This window comes from Sarcophilus harrisii, chromosome X, assembly GCF_902635505.1.
Source record: "Sarcophilus harrisii chromosome X, mSarHar1.11, whole genome shotgun sequence".
Classification (NCBI taxonomy): Eukaryota; Metazoa; Chordata; class Mammalia; order Dasyuromorphia; family Dasyuridae; genus Sarcophilus; species Sarcophilus harrisii.
The window spans coordinates 39,183,410-39,202,296 of NC_045432.1; positions in this window are offsets into that span (position 1 = coordinate 39,183,410).

The following is an 18,887-nucleotide window of genomic DNA, read 5'->3' on the forward strand; positions in this document are numbered from 1 at the left end:
TATTTCAATCTTATCTTGGTATAGGATGAATCTCTAGGTTTTCTTAAGAATATCCTCATCTTATGTGTTTTTTAACATTTTTTATTATTAAAGCTTTTTATTTACAAAGCATATCCGTGGGTAATTTTTCCAATATTGACCATTGCAAAACTTTCTGTTCCAAATTTTCTCCTCCTTCCCCCCATCCCCTCCCCTAGCTGGCAGGGAGTCTAATATATGTTAAATATGTTGAAATACATGTTAAATCCAATATATGTATACATATTTATACAGTTATCTTGTTGCACAAGAAAAATCAGATCAAGAAGGAAGAAAAAGAAAAACTGAGAAAGAAAACAGAATGCAAGCAAATAACATCATATTATCTGTAAAAAAAAAAAGATAGTTTTATTTCATCACACATTCTGATTCCTTTAGTTTTTTCTTCTCTTATTGCTCTTGCTAGAATTTCTAGTACAATATTGAATAATATAATAATATTATAGACATTCTTGTTTCATTCTTGATCTTGTTGGGAAGGCTTCTACCTTACCTCTGTTATGGATAATGCTTACTGTTGCTTTGGGGTAGATGCTTCTTGTCATTTAAAGGAAAAATCTATTATACCTATGCTTTCAAGTGTTTTTAATAAGAATGAGTGCTGTATTTTGTCAACAACTTTTTATGATTTGGGGGGTTACTTTTTATTATTGATGTAATTGATATAATTAACTAGCCCTGCATTCCTGGTATAAATCCCACTTGGTCATGATATATAATTGTTGTGATATATTGTTGTAATCACTTAACTAGTATTTTATTTGGGATTTTTGCATCAATATTAACTAAAGAAATTGTTCTATAATTGTATTTCTCTGTTTTGACTCTTTGCTATTTAGGTATCAGCATCATATTTGTTTCATAAAAGGAATTTGGTAGGACTCTTTCTTTGCCTATTATTCCATATAATTTGTTTAATATTGGAATTAGTTTATCCTTAAATGTTTGATAGAATTCATTTGTGAATCCATCCGGCCTTGATGTTTTTCTTTTAGGAAGCTCACATGTCCTGTTCAATTTCTTTTTTCTAAAATAGGTGCATTGAGATATTCTGTTTCCTCTTCTGTTAATCTGAGTAGTTTATATTTCTGTAAGCATTCTTCCATTTCATTTAAATTGTTAAATTTATTGGCATATAGTTGGACAAAATATCTCCTAATAATTACTTTAATTTCATTTTCATTAGTGGTATATTTAACCTTTTCATTGTTGATACTAGTGATTTGGTCTTTTTAAGAAGTCATATTAACCAATGCTTTATTTCATTAATTTTTTATAAACCAACTCCTAGTTTTATTTATTAATTCAATAGTTTTCTTGCATTCAGTTTTATTACTCTCTTCCTTAGTTTTCAGAATTTCCAATTCAGTATTTAATTAAGGATTTTAAATTGGTTTTCTTTTTAGATTTTTAAATTGTTTACCCAATTTTTTGATCTGCTCACTCTCTATTTTTGTTGATGTAAGGATCTAGATATAAATTTTCTCCTGTTTACTGATTTTGCTGTATCCCATAAGTTTTGATATGTTGTGTCATTATTATCATCTCAGCCATAGAAATAGAGAAAAGAAGCATTAGTGAGGTCAGTAACCACATAGCATTCATGTTGGTTCCGTGTTACGTGGCCTACTGTGGCGTTCATGAAGTTAGGAACAGCTGTATTGATGAGCTGATGAGTTTGTTTAGCTCCCTGTAGTTGATCATAAACTTCCAGGTACCATCTGCCTTCCTCATTGGCAACACAGTGTTATTGTAATGGGACCTGGTATAACAAAGTACCTCAAATTCCTTCATCTTCATCACTAGAGAAGGAACATTTTTCCATCTCACCCCTAGAGAGTCAGTATTGTTTGGGTAACTCTAAGGGTTTCCATTTATCCCTACCCACATATGTAGAGGACACTGAAAGGACCTACACAGATATTAACTCCTGAGAAAGTGCCCATGATACCACATAAATGATTTTTATTAAATTTAATTTTTATTTATTAATCCTTACAAAATTTAATTTAAATTGATTATTTAAATCATTTTAAAATAAATTTAAATCAATCAAAAAATAAATTTAAATGATTATTATTAAATGATAGTGGGTTTTGGTGGATGCTTTAGGCTTAGGTGGGACTGGAGGGCCGTATTCTTGACACGTCCTTTAAGAACTTACTGCTCCATTGCAGATCCACTTGGGGAACTGGCTCCAATGGGAATTCATCTTTTTGGGATGTGGTATAAATAGCCTCATTTCAGCCACCTAAAAAAAGGCTTTTATTGCATGGCCCTGAAAGCCTAGATAGGGTCTCTGTCTCCATTTGCTACAAGTACTCAGCCATTTCACTTTATCTCATGTTGGCAGTACAACTAATTCAGGACAGTCAACAATAATCAGGGAATGCTGAATTTGTAACTTCTGTTTCCTTCCTGGGAACCCTCCCCTAGTACCCACTGAGATCACTATAATTTTGAGAGATGTGATAATTCTGATCAATACAATGATCATTCATGATTCCGGAGGACTTATGATGCTGAATGCTGTATACTTCCTGACAGAGAAATGATGGACGAATATATAGAAGGTGACATGAGATTTTGGACATTACCCAAAAGGGCTTTTGTTTTGCTTGACTATTCCATTTATGTTACAAGAATTTTGTTTTTCTTTTCTTTTTTTTTTCCGGTGAGAGAGGGGAGGAGGTGTCAGGATGAAAGGATAAATGTGTGATAACAAACATTTTAATTTTCAAAAAAGAATCATTGCATTCCTTGAAAAATACAATTTTAAAAGCTTGGATATGATATTCCAAGAAATCATAAAGGAAAACAATCCAGATTTGTCAGTACCAGAGGGCAAAGTAAAGAAAGGTCTCCTGATAGAAACCCCAAAGAGAAAGTCCCAGGAATATCATGGCCCATATCAGGCAAAAGTAGGCTTATAATGAAGAATAACCTAACCTGCAAAACTGAGTATAATCTTAGGGTGATGGGGAGCAGGAAGATTGTAGGGAGAGATCCTCAGTGGAATAGAAGAGTTTTAAGCATTTCTGATAAAAAGGCTAGAGATGAGTAGCAACTTTGAAATGCAAGCACAAAAGTCTAGAGACAGAAAACTAAGTTTATTAGAGCTATTGACATGTGCTTGCACATACATGTGCTCATATAGCTTATTGCTAACATTCCAGTAGTGGGAGAAGAAACCAGCATCCTTTCAGACACCTAATGTCTTCAAAGGACATCCAGGGAGTTATTTAAGAAAAATGGAGGACCTGGTAGTGGCTTATTTTGTTCTGAGGGTTTTCAGAAGAGAAAGAAAAGGAGAGAGAAAGAGAATTCACTGGTGTAAAAAGAAGGGGATAGAACTTACTATTTCTTATTATTTGGGAATATTAGAAATACCAACATGAATGAAGGTCTGGGGAGGGGCAGCGGACATCAAATCAACCTTACTCTTGTCAAAATAGACCAAGAAAAGTTGAGTTTACAATTTGTTGTAGAATTACATCCGATCCAGGGGATCCCAACAGACAGGGACACAGAGAGGTGGAGATAATAGGGAGAGTAATACTGGAGAGGAAATAGTTCTAAGCAAAGCAAACTTTCTGAGTCTGGCCCTAACCACAAGAGTTAGGAGGTCACTAAGTAGTAACATAGTTAATAGCAGGTATTTTCCTTCCCCCCACCCCAGAACCTGAGCAGAAAGGGTTGAGAGTACCACTTGCAGCAAAATAATACATCAGAGGGGTAGACTAGTCAACAGTACCTCAACTTTATGGACACTATCCCCAAAGACGGTGTGTATTTGTAGGAGCTTGAAATGGGTCTTGGGGATATGTTTTATACCAACTTTTCTTGCTATATTTTCTTAGAAGATCCATTTTTAAAAAATGCTTATTGGTGCTACTGGCTGACTTTAAATGTTTTTTTTCGTTTTTCTTTTTTTTTTTTTTTTGAAAAAAAACTATATATTAAGCTTAATTAGGGAGTAACAAAATTGTTCTTTCTGTATTCTGTACTTTTTTATCTCGTATTTTAAAATAATTTATTAATGCTCTTTCTTACATAATTATCACTCCTCACTAATCCATCTCTCCTTCTATCTAGTCAACACACAGTAGAATCACTACTTTGCCAGAAATATATAAATTTAGGCAAAATTAGGCATGTCTGATTCTGTACCTGCAGGTATCACCTGTAGGTATCACCTACCTCTCTACCAAAAACTGGGGATGTAAGTTTTAACCCTAGACTTTCCAAGATCTGTTTGTTATTTTAGTCAGAATTCTGGGGTTTTTCAAATTTGTTTTCCTTTCATGTGATTATTGTGGTCAATTATTGCATTGTATATTGTGTTGATTTCATTCTATATCAGTTCATACAAGTTTTTTCATATTTCTCTAAATCTGTCAGATTTATTATAATAGACTAAATTCCATTATATTCCCATACTATATAATCGGTTTATCCATTTCCTGATTGTCACCAATTTTGTTTCTACTTCTTGCTGCAACAAACAGTACTCCTATGGCTCCTTTTCTTCTGACATTGATCTCTGTTTGTTTTTTTTTTCTTGCAAATGGATTCCAGCCCACAATTCTTTAATAGTAAGAGTTTACATTTATATAACACTTTAAGATTTGCAAATCTCTTTGAGATTCACAACAACAACCCTACGAGGTAGATGCTATTATCCCCCTTTTACAGATGGGAAAACTGTGACTGAGATTTTAGTTACTGTCCAGAGTTATTCAACCAAGTAAGCTTGTGATAGTATTGAAACTCTGATTTCCTTAGCTTTCTAGCTACAGTGCCACCTAGCTTCCTTAAAATAGTGAGTGAGCTCTCACTGAAATCAAAGTCAAACTTATCGGGAATCTATTTTACAATCTCCATTTTCTAGTGAGGAAAATAGACTCTACTCCTGTAGTAGCTTTACTGATCTTTATGATCTTTTATGATTCTTACTGGTCTTTATGATTTTTACTGATATTTATGATCTTTACTGGTCTTTATGATCTTTACTGATATTTATGATCTTTACTGATCTTTATGATTTTTACTGACATTTATAATCTTTACTGGTCTTTATCATCTTTACTGATATTTATGATCTTTACTAGTCTCTATTATCTTTACTTATCTTCATCATTTTTACTGGTCTTCATGATTACCGACAGTGATCTAATAATCACAGCTGGAAATATAGTTCCCTGGCAGCTTCAGTGGAAATTAAATATCATATTGGAGAGAGAACTTGGTGTCAGGGGACAACTGAGTTCAAACCCAGCCTCAGACGCATACTAGATTGGTAACCCTGGGGAAGTCACTGAACTCCTCTCAGTCTCAGTTTCTTTATCTGCAAAGTGGGGTTAATAACAAACTCCCAGTGTTGTTGTGAGGATCAAATGAGACCCCGTGTAAAATGCAGTGTTTCACTTGGTGCCCTCTGTCTGAAGGCCAGACATGTTACATTTCATCCTTCCCCCAGGATTCACCAGTACCCTTAAGGGGAAATGGAGAGGAGGGGATCTAGGCTCTCTGCCAGTGGCTCTAATCCCTACCTGTCATACCCTATTACTATACCCTTGAGTATAGGGAGGTTGGTCCCCTGTACCCCAGTTCCATTTAGCCACTAGCAATCAGATTAGCCTTCACCAAGGAATATTTACTTCAAAAGTATATAACAAATATGCTAATATACAACATGTGGGAGGCATAATCCCCCCAGTAACCACCTCAGCCTCTGGATAAAGAAGGGGATTAGTTTCACAGTTTAGCTTGGTTCCTATAGAGCACACTCCTAAGTATCAAGTCCAAAACCTTTCTCAGGATCAAGTCCCAGGCACCTTGGCTTTCTCTGGGCTTTCCTTCTGGTTACAACATCCCATTTGGAATCCTGGCTCCCAGGTCACCGAGGCTGGTCTGGTGGGGATTATCTCTTGCACATGAAATTGAGAAGGAGAAACAAAACAGGACAAAAACAGGAACGCCCTAAATTATGGAGTCCAAATGGAAAGAGGGTAAATGGATTTCCCCCTTCTTGGTTTAGTTCATAGCATCCATACTGTGGGTGAATTAAACGTGAGCTTCGTTCATCCTTGGGATGTAGCAGGAAAGAACTTACAGGAAAGAGAGAGATCGTCTCAGTGTGGCAGTTTTGAAAGACACGTCTAGTTGAAGAAGGTTCTCCCCCCCACCCGTGTGGTAGGAGAATGCACATTACACTGTGTCCTCATGTTAGGCAAGTTGGGCAAACTCCAAACCCCATTATACATATAAATGCTTACTGTTATTATTACCCAAGGATGTAATTCATCTGGTTATGGGAGCTTAACTTCTTCAAGGACAACTAGGTCCACCTTTATTCCTTCCTTATGAGTTGTTCATGCAATTAATAGAAAGATATTCTATTTCCTGTGATCCTCCCCCCCCCCTTTTTCTTGCAGTTGTGAGATTTATACATTTTAAACATAGGAATCAATTTTGATTTTTCATCAAAATGTTTCTTCCTAGACATTATGAGCAGATTCTAAAAAAAAAATTCTGATATGCAGGCCAGTCTCTATAATTCCCTACTTAATTTTTTCAATTAACTAACATTTGTTTTCTCTCCCTCCCCCGCATTGAAAAAAAAAGAAAAGAATAAACAAAATCTTTGTAACAAATATTCATGTTCATGTAAAATATATGGCTACCTTGACCAAGCCCAAAAATGTATGTTTCTCTTCTACATCCGGTCCATCACCATTCCATCAAGATGTGGGAAGTATGTACCATCACATCACAGATTACATTGATCAAGATTGTTTGCCTTGACAGTGTTATTTCTATGATATAAATTATTTACCTGGTTCTACTCACTTTATGTCAGTTCATACAAGTCTTAATGAGGTTTCTCTGAAACTTTCCCTGCCCCCATTTTCTACAGAAATATTATTCATTGCTTGTGATACCTTTCAGCAAAATATAGTTTCCTTGTTTATCTTTTCATCCAACCTATTTTCGTTGTTATCTTGAGAGCGTAATTGTTGCTCCTGCCTTTTCTGAGTTCACAGACAGCATGAAATTTTTGCTTTAACACCCATTTTAATAGTATTCATCTTTCTGTTCTGCTGACCTCTGTGGTTTCCCTTAAGTCTCAACTAAAATCCTGCCTTCTTCAGGAAGCCTTTCCCATTCCCTCTTAATTCCAGTGCTTTCCCTCTTTTAATTATTTCTTATTTATCCTGTGCATTGCCTCAGTCAAACTGAGACTTCTTAGAGACCTTAGCTTTAAAAGGCCAAGGTTTCCCAACGCATCCAAGGCTATCTCCAGTCATCCTGATCTATATCTGACCACTGGATCTGGAGTAGGGAGTGATGCTGGTGACTTTGCACAGCCTTCCCTCATTTCAGTCCAATTCACTGCATGTCATGGTATCACATCTCTGCTATCATGGTCCTCTTCAAGAACAAAGGACAAAAAATCAACAACAATAATTTGTCCTGTATATGGCTTGTTTTGTATATATTTGGTGACATCTTGTCTCTCCCTTTAGATTATGAGTTCTTTGAGAACAGGCTGTCTTTTTGCCTCTTTTTTGTATCCCCAGCGCTTAGCACAGTGCCTAGAACAGGGGTCCTCAAACTTTTTAAATATGGGGCCAGTTCACTGTCCCTCAGACTTGTTGGAGGGCCGGACTATAGTAAAAACAAAAACTTTGTTTTGTGGGCCTTTAAATAAAGAAACTTCATAGCCCTGGGTGAGGGGGATAAACGTCCTCAGCTGCTGCATCTGGCCGCAGGCCGTAGTTTGAGCACCCCTGACCTAGAACATAGTAGGGATTTAATAAATATTTATTGAATTGAATCGAATGGAAGTGTATTTCTTATAAACAACATGTTGGATTCTGCATTCTAATCCATTCTTTTGGCCACTTTTGTTTTAACCCTGAGTTCATCCCATCCACAATTATGATAGCTGATTGTGTATTTCCTTCTATCCTATTCAGTTGTACTTCTAACCTCTCTTTGCTCCTCAGCTTCTCTTTAGCACAGATTCTTCTCCTTTCTTTCTTGCCTTTTAACCTTCTTTTCCCAATCTCCTCCTCCTGTTTTCCCATCCTGTGGATCAACCACCCTACTTCTTGGGGCTCATGGTTTCTTTGCCTCAGTTTCATTCCATTATCTCCAAGTCCTGGTGACTGCCTCAGCCTCCCCACTGTGAATACCTATTGCTTCTGGCCCATCTTTCGGGTAGGATTGGGGTAGGTTAAGCTCAGTTGGACTGCTGTGGATTAGTACATTCGGGAGCTGTATTTTGAAAACTGGAAGGTATGTCTCAAGAAGTATTACTGAGATTAAGTCTCTTCCTTCTTGGCTTGCATCTGGTTCTTTGGCTTTCAATGCTTCCCTGACCCTTTGATCACTTTGCCTCGAGCCTCCTGTGACTCTTCTTGAAGGCATGATAGAAAGAGTGATGATGGCTTTGGACTCCGACATTTACTATGGTTGGAGCTTTAGTCAAATCACTTCACTCCTGTGGGACTAAAACCCTTCAGTTGTCAAATGAGAAGACTGAATAATACCATCTCTAAGGTTCCTTTTAGTCTGGAAAGTACATAGGGTTTCATGTTAGGGGACCTGGATTTGAATCCTGACTTTGCCACTTTAGCACTTTGCCCCTCTCTAGGTCCATGTTTCCCAGTGATTTAAGATGAAGGATTAGTGGACTAGATAGTCTCTAAGCTCCTTCCAGAGCTTGGCTCTCCGAGCCTCTGGTTTTCTGAAATTTTTTCCACCCGGTTGCTAATTTCTGGTGTGATTACCCCCTGACATCAATGCCTCTTCTGTTCTCAGTCTGTCTGGTTTCCCTCACCACCTTGGTTGGGCTTGGCCTGAAGCCAACTTGTGGAAATGTCTGAGGGTTCCCAGACGAGGCCTATATGGCTCTTCCTGATCTCTCTCCTTTCTTAGACCAGTTACCCCCTGTGTCTTGGAACTAATCTCCTGCTAAGAGGCTCCTGAAAAATGCCCATTAGCTGATCATCCACTTGTGTTCTGTGAGGGTACTGTTATCGCACCTGGCCATTGGATTATTCACGTGGGGCTTCTTTGTGTAGGCAGTCACATTGGCCCATCTGGGTAGGCTGGCTAGTAGTGTTTTGGGATCAGCATTTTCCACCCATGGCACACGCTCGGCTCTGAAAACCCAAAGAAACCTTTTCTGTTCCTTACATTAGAAGAGGATTTTTGCTATCCCAGCTCCAAGGAGGTTGTTAAAGTATAACTGAAATTCTACTATTTACTAATTTCAAAGGGGTTGGAATAGTTCCACCCCAGGAAACTTAAAAAACAAATTCCAAAGCTCTAATGATAGGGGCTTTTTAAGTAGATAGAAATTGATAGAGGCACCTGTTCTCTGGGGAGGGAAAAAATGTTGGCTTTGGAGTCAGAGGACAAAAGTTTGAATCCCAGGCCTATGCCCCTCACTGCTTACATGAGCTTGGCCAAGTCATTCAGCCTTTCTCGAGGCGGCATGGCGTTGGAGACGGGACTGGACTTGGAGGCATGAAAACTAGGCATGGTTGCTTACTAGATTTATGACCTCCTGGGGAAACTCACTGTACTACTGCTTCATTTCCCATATCTATGGAAATACTGGCCCCCAAGGTCTCCATCTATGAGTCTGTGTCCTCTGGGTCTCAGTTTCCTCATCTGTAACACCAGCGAATTTGGATTGTAAAAAATCTAGTAGAGACTTGATTTGACCAACAAGGAAAGAATAGAAAACCAGAGGGAAGCTGTGAGAAGTCTTGTGACTACATTCATTTTAGGTGGATATGAAAGCAGTTTATTCTGAAGAAATCCTCACTGGACAGAAAGGCGCTTTGAAGGAAGGTAGAGGAATCCAAATTATCTAGGTCTGGGGAGGGAGGAATGGTGTGGGGCTGGTGGAGTACAAAAGTGCATCTCTGGTTTCATTAGAATAGGGCAGTTCTGATGAGGAATTTCTTTCCATCCATATAGATTAGCTCCTGTCCCCCAACTTGACTGAAAGAGCTTCCTGGGACACTGAGAGGTTTAAGTGATTGGCCCAGGATTGCACAGCCAGCCAGTATGTATTAGAGGTGAGACTTGAACTCAGGGCCTCCTGACTCAGATGTTGTCTAGTCTACCCAGATTTGAAGAGGAACTCATGGCGCAGCATCCAATAAATGCTTGCCTCTCTACAGGTTGAAGACCTACAATAGAGGGTACCTGCTCCTCTGGAGACAGACTTAGGAAATCTTTTCTGCCTTATGGGTTTCTTTGCACCCTTCCCTCCCTGTTCCTTCCTCTGTCCTCTAAAGACAAACAGAACAGACCTGATTCCTCTTTTAACACTCGGCAGCCTTTCAAATACTTTTTAGAAGAGACCCCTCATGTCCCCCCTGAGTCTTGTCTTCTTCAGGCTAAACAGTGAGTGATAAATTGTATTCAAAGAGGCAATGGAGGCTGAAGATATAGTTTGTGATGAAAAAAGTCAGCATAGGTCAGCGTAAGTCAGTCTCCAGACAGACCACCTCCTTTTAAATTCTACTGTGCAAAACTTACTTCCCTTTTTATCAAATCGATTCTGCCCCTTATCTCCACTAAGCTATGATTGGTTAGTAAGGCTCCATGCCAAAGCTTCTTAAACTGTGGGTTATGATTCCATATAGGGGGTCCTATAACTGAATGTGGGGGGTTACAAAATTATGATCTATTATCAGTAAATGTTTGATTTGTAGACCTATTTTATATGCCTTTCCACCTGGGGTTGTATAAAAATTTCTCAAATTTTTAAATTTCAATTTAATTTTCAAATTTAAATTAAAAAAATCTCAAATTGCAAAAAGAGATTGTGGGGAGGAAAAGTTTAAGAAGCTCTGTTCTATACAAATCATCTTATGCAAAGCCATAACTGGGGTGGTATTTTGTCTGTTATTTCATGTCAGGATGCCAACACCAAAGGGTATGTACTTCTTCCCCAGTACAATACTCTGGTCCATAGTCCCCTCACCTCTAGGTCTTTTGCCAGTTCAGAAAGTCCTGGGGTTGTATTCTCCCATTGTTACTCTCCCATTTTGCTGCTTCCTTCCTCTAAGAGTTTGAGAAGAGTGTGTTCTTTGCCTGGGAATTTGGGATAAGACTCCCTAGGGTACAGGCTTCCCCTGTGCCCATTCTACTGAGCCTAACCAAGGCTGACTATCACATGTGCCCTATCCCCAATCAAATGAATTTACCCCGGGTACAGGAATGTGTTGCACGTGCTACATTTATGATGATTCTGATCCTCTTTTTTCTGGGTATGATTTAATAGACTTGGTTAGTACCCCATCCCTTCCTCCCTGGCCTTCACATTGAAAAACTGAAGGGTTTCAGTATCTCTTCTCCCTCACTATCAGCTTGAGGCCCACTAGTTCTCTTTTGCCCACTCTTGGGAGTCAAGGACTAGCACCCTAGTTCCGTAACTTCTTGATATCATCTGGCTGTTACAAAAGGATATTTACTTTGAAGATATGGCAAGAATGAAGTATAAACATTTTGTATAACTTGAAGAAACTGGACTTGTAATTTAGCTTAGTTTTCTCATAGAATTTATCTCACCAAGTTTCTGGCCAAAGGAACAGATTAGTCCTTGCCTTAGCTTCTGCTGGCCTGGGGTCCTGAAGGTCACCCCCAGGAGTTACTTAGTTTTTCCTGGAACACTGTTTCTTGAATCCAGATTCTGGGATATTGGGATACTTTTTGAATTCATGAAGTTAGAAATTCCAAAATCCTTCAACTAAAATGGAAAAGAACAAATATAGGGATACCTTCCTAGGGCCATATGACTTCAGAGGAGGGGAAGCCTCACTTGCTTTTCTCTGTAGATCATTGACTCACCAAATGAGATAAGGAAGTTTTGGCTAAAGAATGCTTCTAGTGCTAATGGAGGAGTTAGTGGACTGGAGCCAATTACAGAATGTCCATGCGTGTTCTATAGTCCCTGATGTGTTTGAGGTTCAGCACCAAATGAGGATGTTTAGGAGAGTAATTGGCACCAAATATTGGGGTTTGGTCACATGAAGAATTCACAATGGCCTTTCTCTTTGGCAGAAGCTATTTTTATTTATGAGAAGAGGTTACAAGCAAAACGAAGAGGTAAAATAGACACCAGGAGTGGTAAATGGGAAATAGGTTTGGGAAAGCAGATAGTTAACAATGGAAAAGACAGGTTCCCTAGTGGACTTCACAATTAATCAGGAGAAAGGGAATATTCTATGAAGTTGGAGTATGCCCTTAACTGACAGGCTAAATCCATAGAGAGTTTAGCACCTTAAAAGAGGTAATTAGCTACAAGAAGAGACATGGGGGAGAAAGGGTGAGAGGAAACATACCATGAGGCATGGGGAAGAGGGGAGGAGAAAGATACCATGAGGCAGAACACTGTGTCAGACTGACCCAAAGGGGATTCAGCAAAGATGGCACAGACCATGGACAGATTTATAGGAGAAATTTAACTTGGAGGGCTTGATATAACTTGGCCTTCTCAGTGGATACAGTAAAGGGGGGTTATAGAAGACATCCAGAGGGGGTAGGCCTGTAAGGTTGAGCTGATCCCTATCTGTGCCCTTCCCCGCTTGTCTCAGGGAATAATCTTTCTTTTAAAAAATTGTTTATTTTATTTAATATTTTCCCCAGTTACATCCACAACAAAAAAATTTTTTTTTACATTTGTTTTTTAAGATTTTTGAGTTCTAGGTTCTTTTCCCTTATCCCCATCCACAAATAAGAAACAACATGTGAGATTGTGCAAAACATTTCCATAAAAGTCGAATGTGAAAGAAAAAACAGGTCTCCCATCCTAATGAAAATAAAAACCCTCAAGAAAAAAGAGAGAGAGAAAGAGAGAATGTTTCAATCTGTATTTAGACACAATCAGTTCCTTGTCTGGGTATGAATAGGATTTTTCATCATAAATTCTTATTATTACGTCAGGCATTTCTCTGTCAACCCCACCTGGTTACCCAGGACCTCATTGGTCTCTCCAAGTCATTTTTATGCCATGTCCTCATGATGGCCTCCCCTCCCAGAAGCCAGCTGCCTAGCTCCCAATATATGGAGATAACAGCTATACATATGCTAGACCATGATCACCTAAGTTTGAATTTTGAGATCTGCCAACTCTAAATGATCTGCATGTAAAAGTAAGTTCCTTGAGGGCAGGGACTGTTTCATTTTGTCTTTGTGGGCCCATTTGAGCCATGAAAAGTTGTGTTGAAAGGATCATAGGATCCTAGATATCAAGTTGGAAAGGATATAAAATGCCAACCCCTTCATTTTACAAAGGAGGGAATTGAAGCCCAGAGAGGGAATTCTTGCCTAAGGATGCACAGATAGTGACAGAGCCAGGATCTGATTCCAAATCTAATATTTTCTGCACCACTATGGGCCTAGAGATAGGATCAAGTAATGGTTTTGGGGTGTTTTTCCAAGGTGGACAAAGTTGGGCATGTAAAGGCAAAGGAGACCACATAAGGCATTAAGGGGACAATTTCGGAGCAGAGATATGAAGTGTGAGGAAGAATCTCTTTTGGAGAAACTTGGAAGTCAAAATTGATGAGAAAACTGGACAAGTGACAGGATGATTGAGCCAAGTCCTAGACCTACATGGAAAGGAACACTGACCGAGACACATTTCTAGAAAGGACTATTAAATGGTAAATAGTGCCTTGGGGGATTTGTCCCAGAACACCAAAAAAACACTGTGGGCAAAGAAAAAATCGGTCTAGTTGTGTTGGGAAATATCCAAGAGGGCACTACAGTTGTGCTTTAGATTACTTTGACAAGTGGTGGTTCAGCTTAACACTAAGGGGTAGACTTGAGGCTCAGGTGGAAAAGATAACTGTCTTGCAGAACCACAGGAGAGAAAATCTGGTTTGGGGACAGAGAAGTGAGGATTGGACCAAGGAACCTATTCAGCACCGACAAGGCTGAAGCATGAGGCTTTTATGACAAATATCTCCCTATACTGGATACATGCATCTTCATTGATACCACTTGATAGGGAATGAAATATTAATTCTCTTGTCCTGAGTGTCACAGAATCATGGAAGAGCAGGTTCTTCAATTGTGGTTTGTGACTCCTTTTGATATTTTATAACTGAATGTGGGGGAGAGGTTGCAAAATTATGGTTTATTATCAGTAAAAGTTTGATTTGTATACCTATTTTATGTACCTATATACCCAGGGTCTTGTAAAAATTTCTCAGGCACAAAGGGGTAAGCGAATGGAAAAAGTTTAAGAAGTTCTAGTCTAGCCCAACCCTTAAAAATTACCTCTAGTCCAGGGGATTTTAATCTTTTGGGTGCCGCAGACCCCTTTGGCAATCCAGGAAAACCTATGGACCCCTTGTCACAATCGTGTTTTTAAATGTATAACATAAAACATATAGAGTGAAAAAGGAAGCCAATTGCTTGGGAATATAGTGATAAACATATTAAAAGTTCACAGACTTCAGGTTAAAAACTCCTGCTCTATAACATACTTCATGAATGGTTATCTAGTCTTTGCCTGAAGACCTCCAATAAGGATGAATCCAGTGTCTCCTGAGACAGCTGTTTCCTTCTCAGGATGGTTATAATTGGCCAGAAATTTTTCTTTATGATGAGTCTAAATTTACCTCCCTGTAATTACCATCCACTCCACTGCCCTCCCCACTTCCCATTGCTCCTGGTTCTGCCCTTTGGGCCAAGAAACAAGTGTAATCCTTCTAAAGGACAAGCCTCCAAGTATTTAAACATAGCTATCCCTCTTCTCCTCAGACTCTGCTTTTAAAAGAGAGCATACTCTGATTTGCTGATGAAAAGACAGAAACAAGAGGAGAGAGAGATAGAAAGTCAAAGTCAAAGAGAGACAGAGACAGAAAAACAAAGACAGAAAGAGAGAGACAGACACAAAGAGAAACAGAGACAGAAACAGACAGACTCAGAGAGACAGAGATAGAGACAGAAACAGAGAAGCAGAGAGACACAGAGACAGAGAAAGACAGAGAGAGGGAGGAGAGGGAGACAGAAAGAGAGATGGATGGGGGGAACAGATTTGTGTCCTTGGGGCATCAAGGTAAGAGGGAGCAAAGTTTGTTTATCCACTTGATATAGTCATTACCCCCACCTATCCCATTCATTACTTCTCTACTACACATGGCCCCTGAAATGATAGATAGGCAGCAACAAGACATCAGACCACTTGTTGGAGGAAAATATACCTTTAGCTGGACGCTTCCTAGAGACAAGAAGATGAGTTTGGGATAAAGCTGAGGGAATCCAGTTATCTCCGTAACCCCTTAGCTTCAGAACCAAAAAGAGTTGAAGCCAAGTACCAGGAAGGGACAGAGTCATCATATGGAGGAGTAAACATGGGCCTTGTCTTCCAGTAGTACTGTGAGTTGCAAAGTAGTTGATTGTTGATCCCTAGTTATTTTCCCTTTGGGGGGACCGTCAACCACAGAGATAAGAGAATAATTCTAGAGGACCATGTGGAGCCCTGGAAAGAGGGGCCATTCTTTGTCTTTTTTGGGGAACCTCAGCCTTAGGGAAGTATCATGAGTTGGGAAGACTTTGTAAGATGGAGAAGGAGGAGGAAGAGGATGTCTCACTAGAGGACAAAGTTGTTTTCACTGTTTCTGGATCAAAATCCTTTGTATTTTGCTTCTTGATCCATGTAAAATCAAGCCTGTCCTGTATCAAATGCATTGTGAGTCCTTTTGACCTTTTTGTGTAACAACTTAAGACACAGGTCATATTCTAAAAAGGAAACCTTGTCTGGGGGACATGAACTAAAGAGTAATTTGTAAGAAATCTTAAGATTGAATCCACTAATATATTGTTGGTGGAGTTGTGAACTGATTCAACCATGCTGGAGAGCAATTGGGAACTATGCCCCAAAAAACTCTGCATACACTTTGATCCAGCAGGGTCTCTACTTGATCTATATCTCACAGAGGTCTTTTTTTTTAATAACTTTTTTACAGAGGTCTTAAAGTAGGGAAAAGGACCTGTATGTGCAAAAATGTTTGTGGCAGTCCTTTTTGTAGTGGCCAGAAACTGGAAACTGAGTGGATGCCCATCAGTTGGAGAATGGCTGAATGAATTATAGTATAAGAATGTTATGTAATATTATTGTTCTGTAAGAAATGACCAGCGGGATGATTTCAGAGAGGCCTGGAGAGACTTACACGAACTGATGCTGAGTGAAATGAGCATAACCAGGAGATCATGGTACACAGCAACAACAAGATTATACAATAATCAAGTCTGATGGACGTGGCTCTTTTCAACAGTGAGATGATTCAGGCCAATTCCAATAGACCTGTGATGAAGAGAGCATCTGCACCCAGAGAGAGACTATGGGGACTGAGTGTGGATCACAATATAGCATTTTCATTTTTTTTGGTTGTTTGCTTGCATTTTGTTTTCTTTCTCATTTTTTTTTTTCTTTTTGATCTGGTTTTTCTTGTGCTGCACGATAAATATAGAAACATGTATAGAAGAATTGCTCATGTTTTACATGTATTGGATTACTTGCTGTTTAGGAGAGGGAGGTGAAGGGAAGGGAGGGAAAAATTTGGCACACAAGATTTTGCAAGGATGAATGTTGAAAATTATGCATTTGTTTTGAAAATAAAAAGCTTTGATAATAAAAAAATCGAACCCATTGGATATAAACTCAGGGTTTGAGTTCTGGGATACAAGGAAAATATTCATTCTTCCCCACTTTCTTTCTATGAGACAAACATGGTCTTTCTAGAAAGGGTAAAGAGCAGAGAAAGAGACCTATACACCTGTTGTAGGCCTATAGTGTTAATGAATAGTGATGCAAAAGATTCTGAAAAAAAAAGATTAGGAAAACATCATAGCAATATAACCCCCCCCCCCCTGGAAAAATGTATTATTACCAAGTTGTATTTATTCCAGCAATGCAGTGATGTTTCAATATTATGAAGACAATTAGCCTAATAAACCATATTAGTAAAACAACAAAAATCATGTGATTATATGAATAGATGGAAAAAAAGAGACTTCAATGGAATAAAACATTCATTCGTCAAGAGCACTGAAAAGCACAAGAATGATGATTGTTTTTCCTTTAACATAGTGAAAAGTATTTGTCTGAAACCAAGAGCTAACATTCTTTGTAATGGAGAAATTTCAGATGCTCCCCTTGAAAACTGGATAAAGCAAGGATGCCCAGGGTCAGCAGTATCATTTGGCATAGGTGTAAAATGTCAGTTTTAGCAACAAGAAACAAAAAGCCAAAGAAATCAGAAACAGCAGCAAAAAAGGGCTAAAGTATATTTGTTTGTTACTTACATCCAAGATAATCAACTATCTCTGAAATTGAGATAGTAAAGAGCTCCTGCCAAATAACAGAAACCCAAATCAACCCACAAAATAATCTGCATTTCTGTTACTTATACAACCCAGGAAAAAATGATAGCGAGAAAAAAATTGCCATTTAAAATAACAAAATGTATTAAATATCTGGAAGTTAGCGTCCACATAGGATTTTTGTAAAGATAACTATGAAACAGTTTTTATGGGTATAAATGGTGATGTATTCCATGTTCAGGGCTGAAGCATGGGAATATAGAGGAAATGATGATCCTACTCAAACCCACAAATTTCACTCAGTACCAGTGGGCTATTTTGTGGAACCAGACAAGATGATAAGAAAACCCACATGGAAGAACAGAAGGCCAAGAATTTCAAGGAAAAGAATGAAAACAGCAATAGGAAGGTTACTAGAATGGAAGGAAGGTAGTTATACTGTATTATTAGTACATCTCATATTATACCAGGTAGTCAGGCACAATGGATATGGAATCAGAGGATCATGGGATCACTGATTTCAGGCTGGCAAAGGTCTCGGAGGTCATCTACCCCCATCCCTTTATTTTACAGAAATTAAATTAAATGTGAAATTAAAGTCAAGTGATTTTGCTAAAGTCATACAGAGAGTGTGAAATAAATCTATAATCCTATGAGACCAGAGTTCCTTCTATTCCAGATTTGGCAACTTTATACCTTTCCCACTTAGTCTCTCATTACCCCTACACTTTCTGAAACAAACTACATCAATTCCCACCTCAGTGCTTTTGCTTGTATGACTTCCTCATACCTGGGAAGTCCTTCCTCCCTTTTTCTGTGTCAATCATAATCCTAGCCTTCCTTTCAGGCCTCTTTCATGTCCCTTCTTTTATCATACATAGAAATATACTATGTGCACATAGTAAATGCATAATAAATCTTCATTGATTGATTGACAGTCTCTATGAGGCCTTTCCTGATCTTTCCAGCTCATAGTGATTTTCCCCTCTTTTGGATACAGACTATCATGCAATATAGACTGTCTTTGGCAACTCCAAAGCGATTTTCATTTTTCTTACATAGGAAAATTATTAAAAAAAAACCTTTATGATCTTGGGCTTTGCTAAGAGAGGGTTAGCTTCCAGGAGTCAAGAAGCAACAGTCCTGCTGTCCTCTGTCCTGGTCAATCAATTAATAAACATTTATTAAGCTCCTCCTATGTGCCAAGCTCTGTGCTAAATGCAGAAGATATAAATAGAGGTAAAAGAAAGTTCCTTCCCTCAGTGAGCTCACAGTCTAATTGAGAGATCACCTTGGGAATTAGCTCTGGATGCCACATTTTAGGAAATATTAATAAGCTGGAAAGCATCCAGAGGAGACTGAGCAGGATGGTGAAGAGTGATAAAGTCACGACATAGGATTTGTTGAAGAGACTGGGGATAAGCTAGAGGAGAGAAGGCTTAGGGGGAATAGGGCAGCCATCTTCAGGTATTATAATGGCC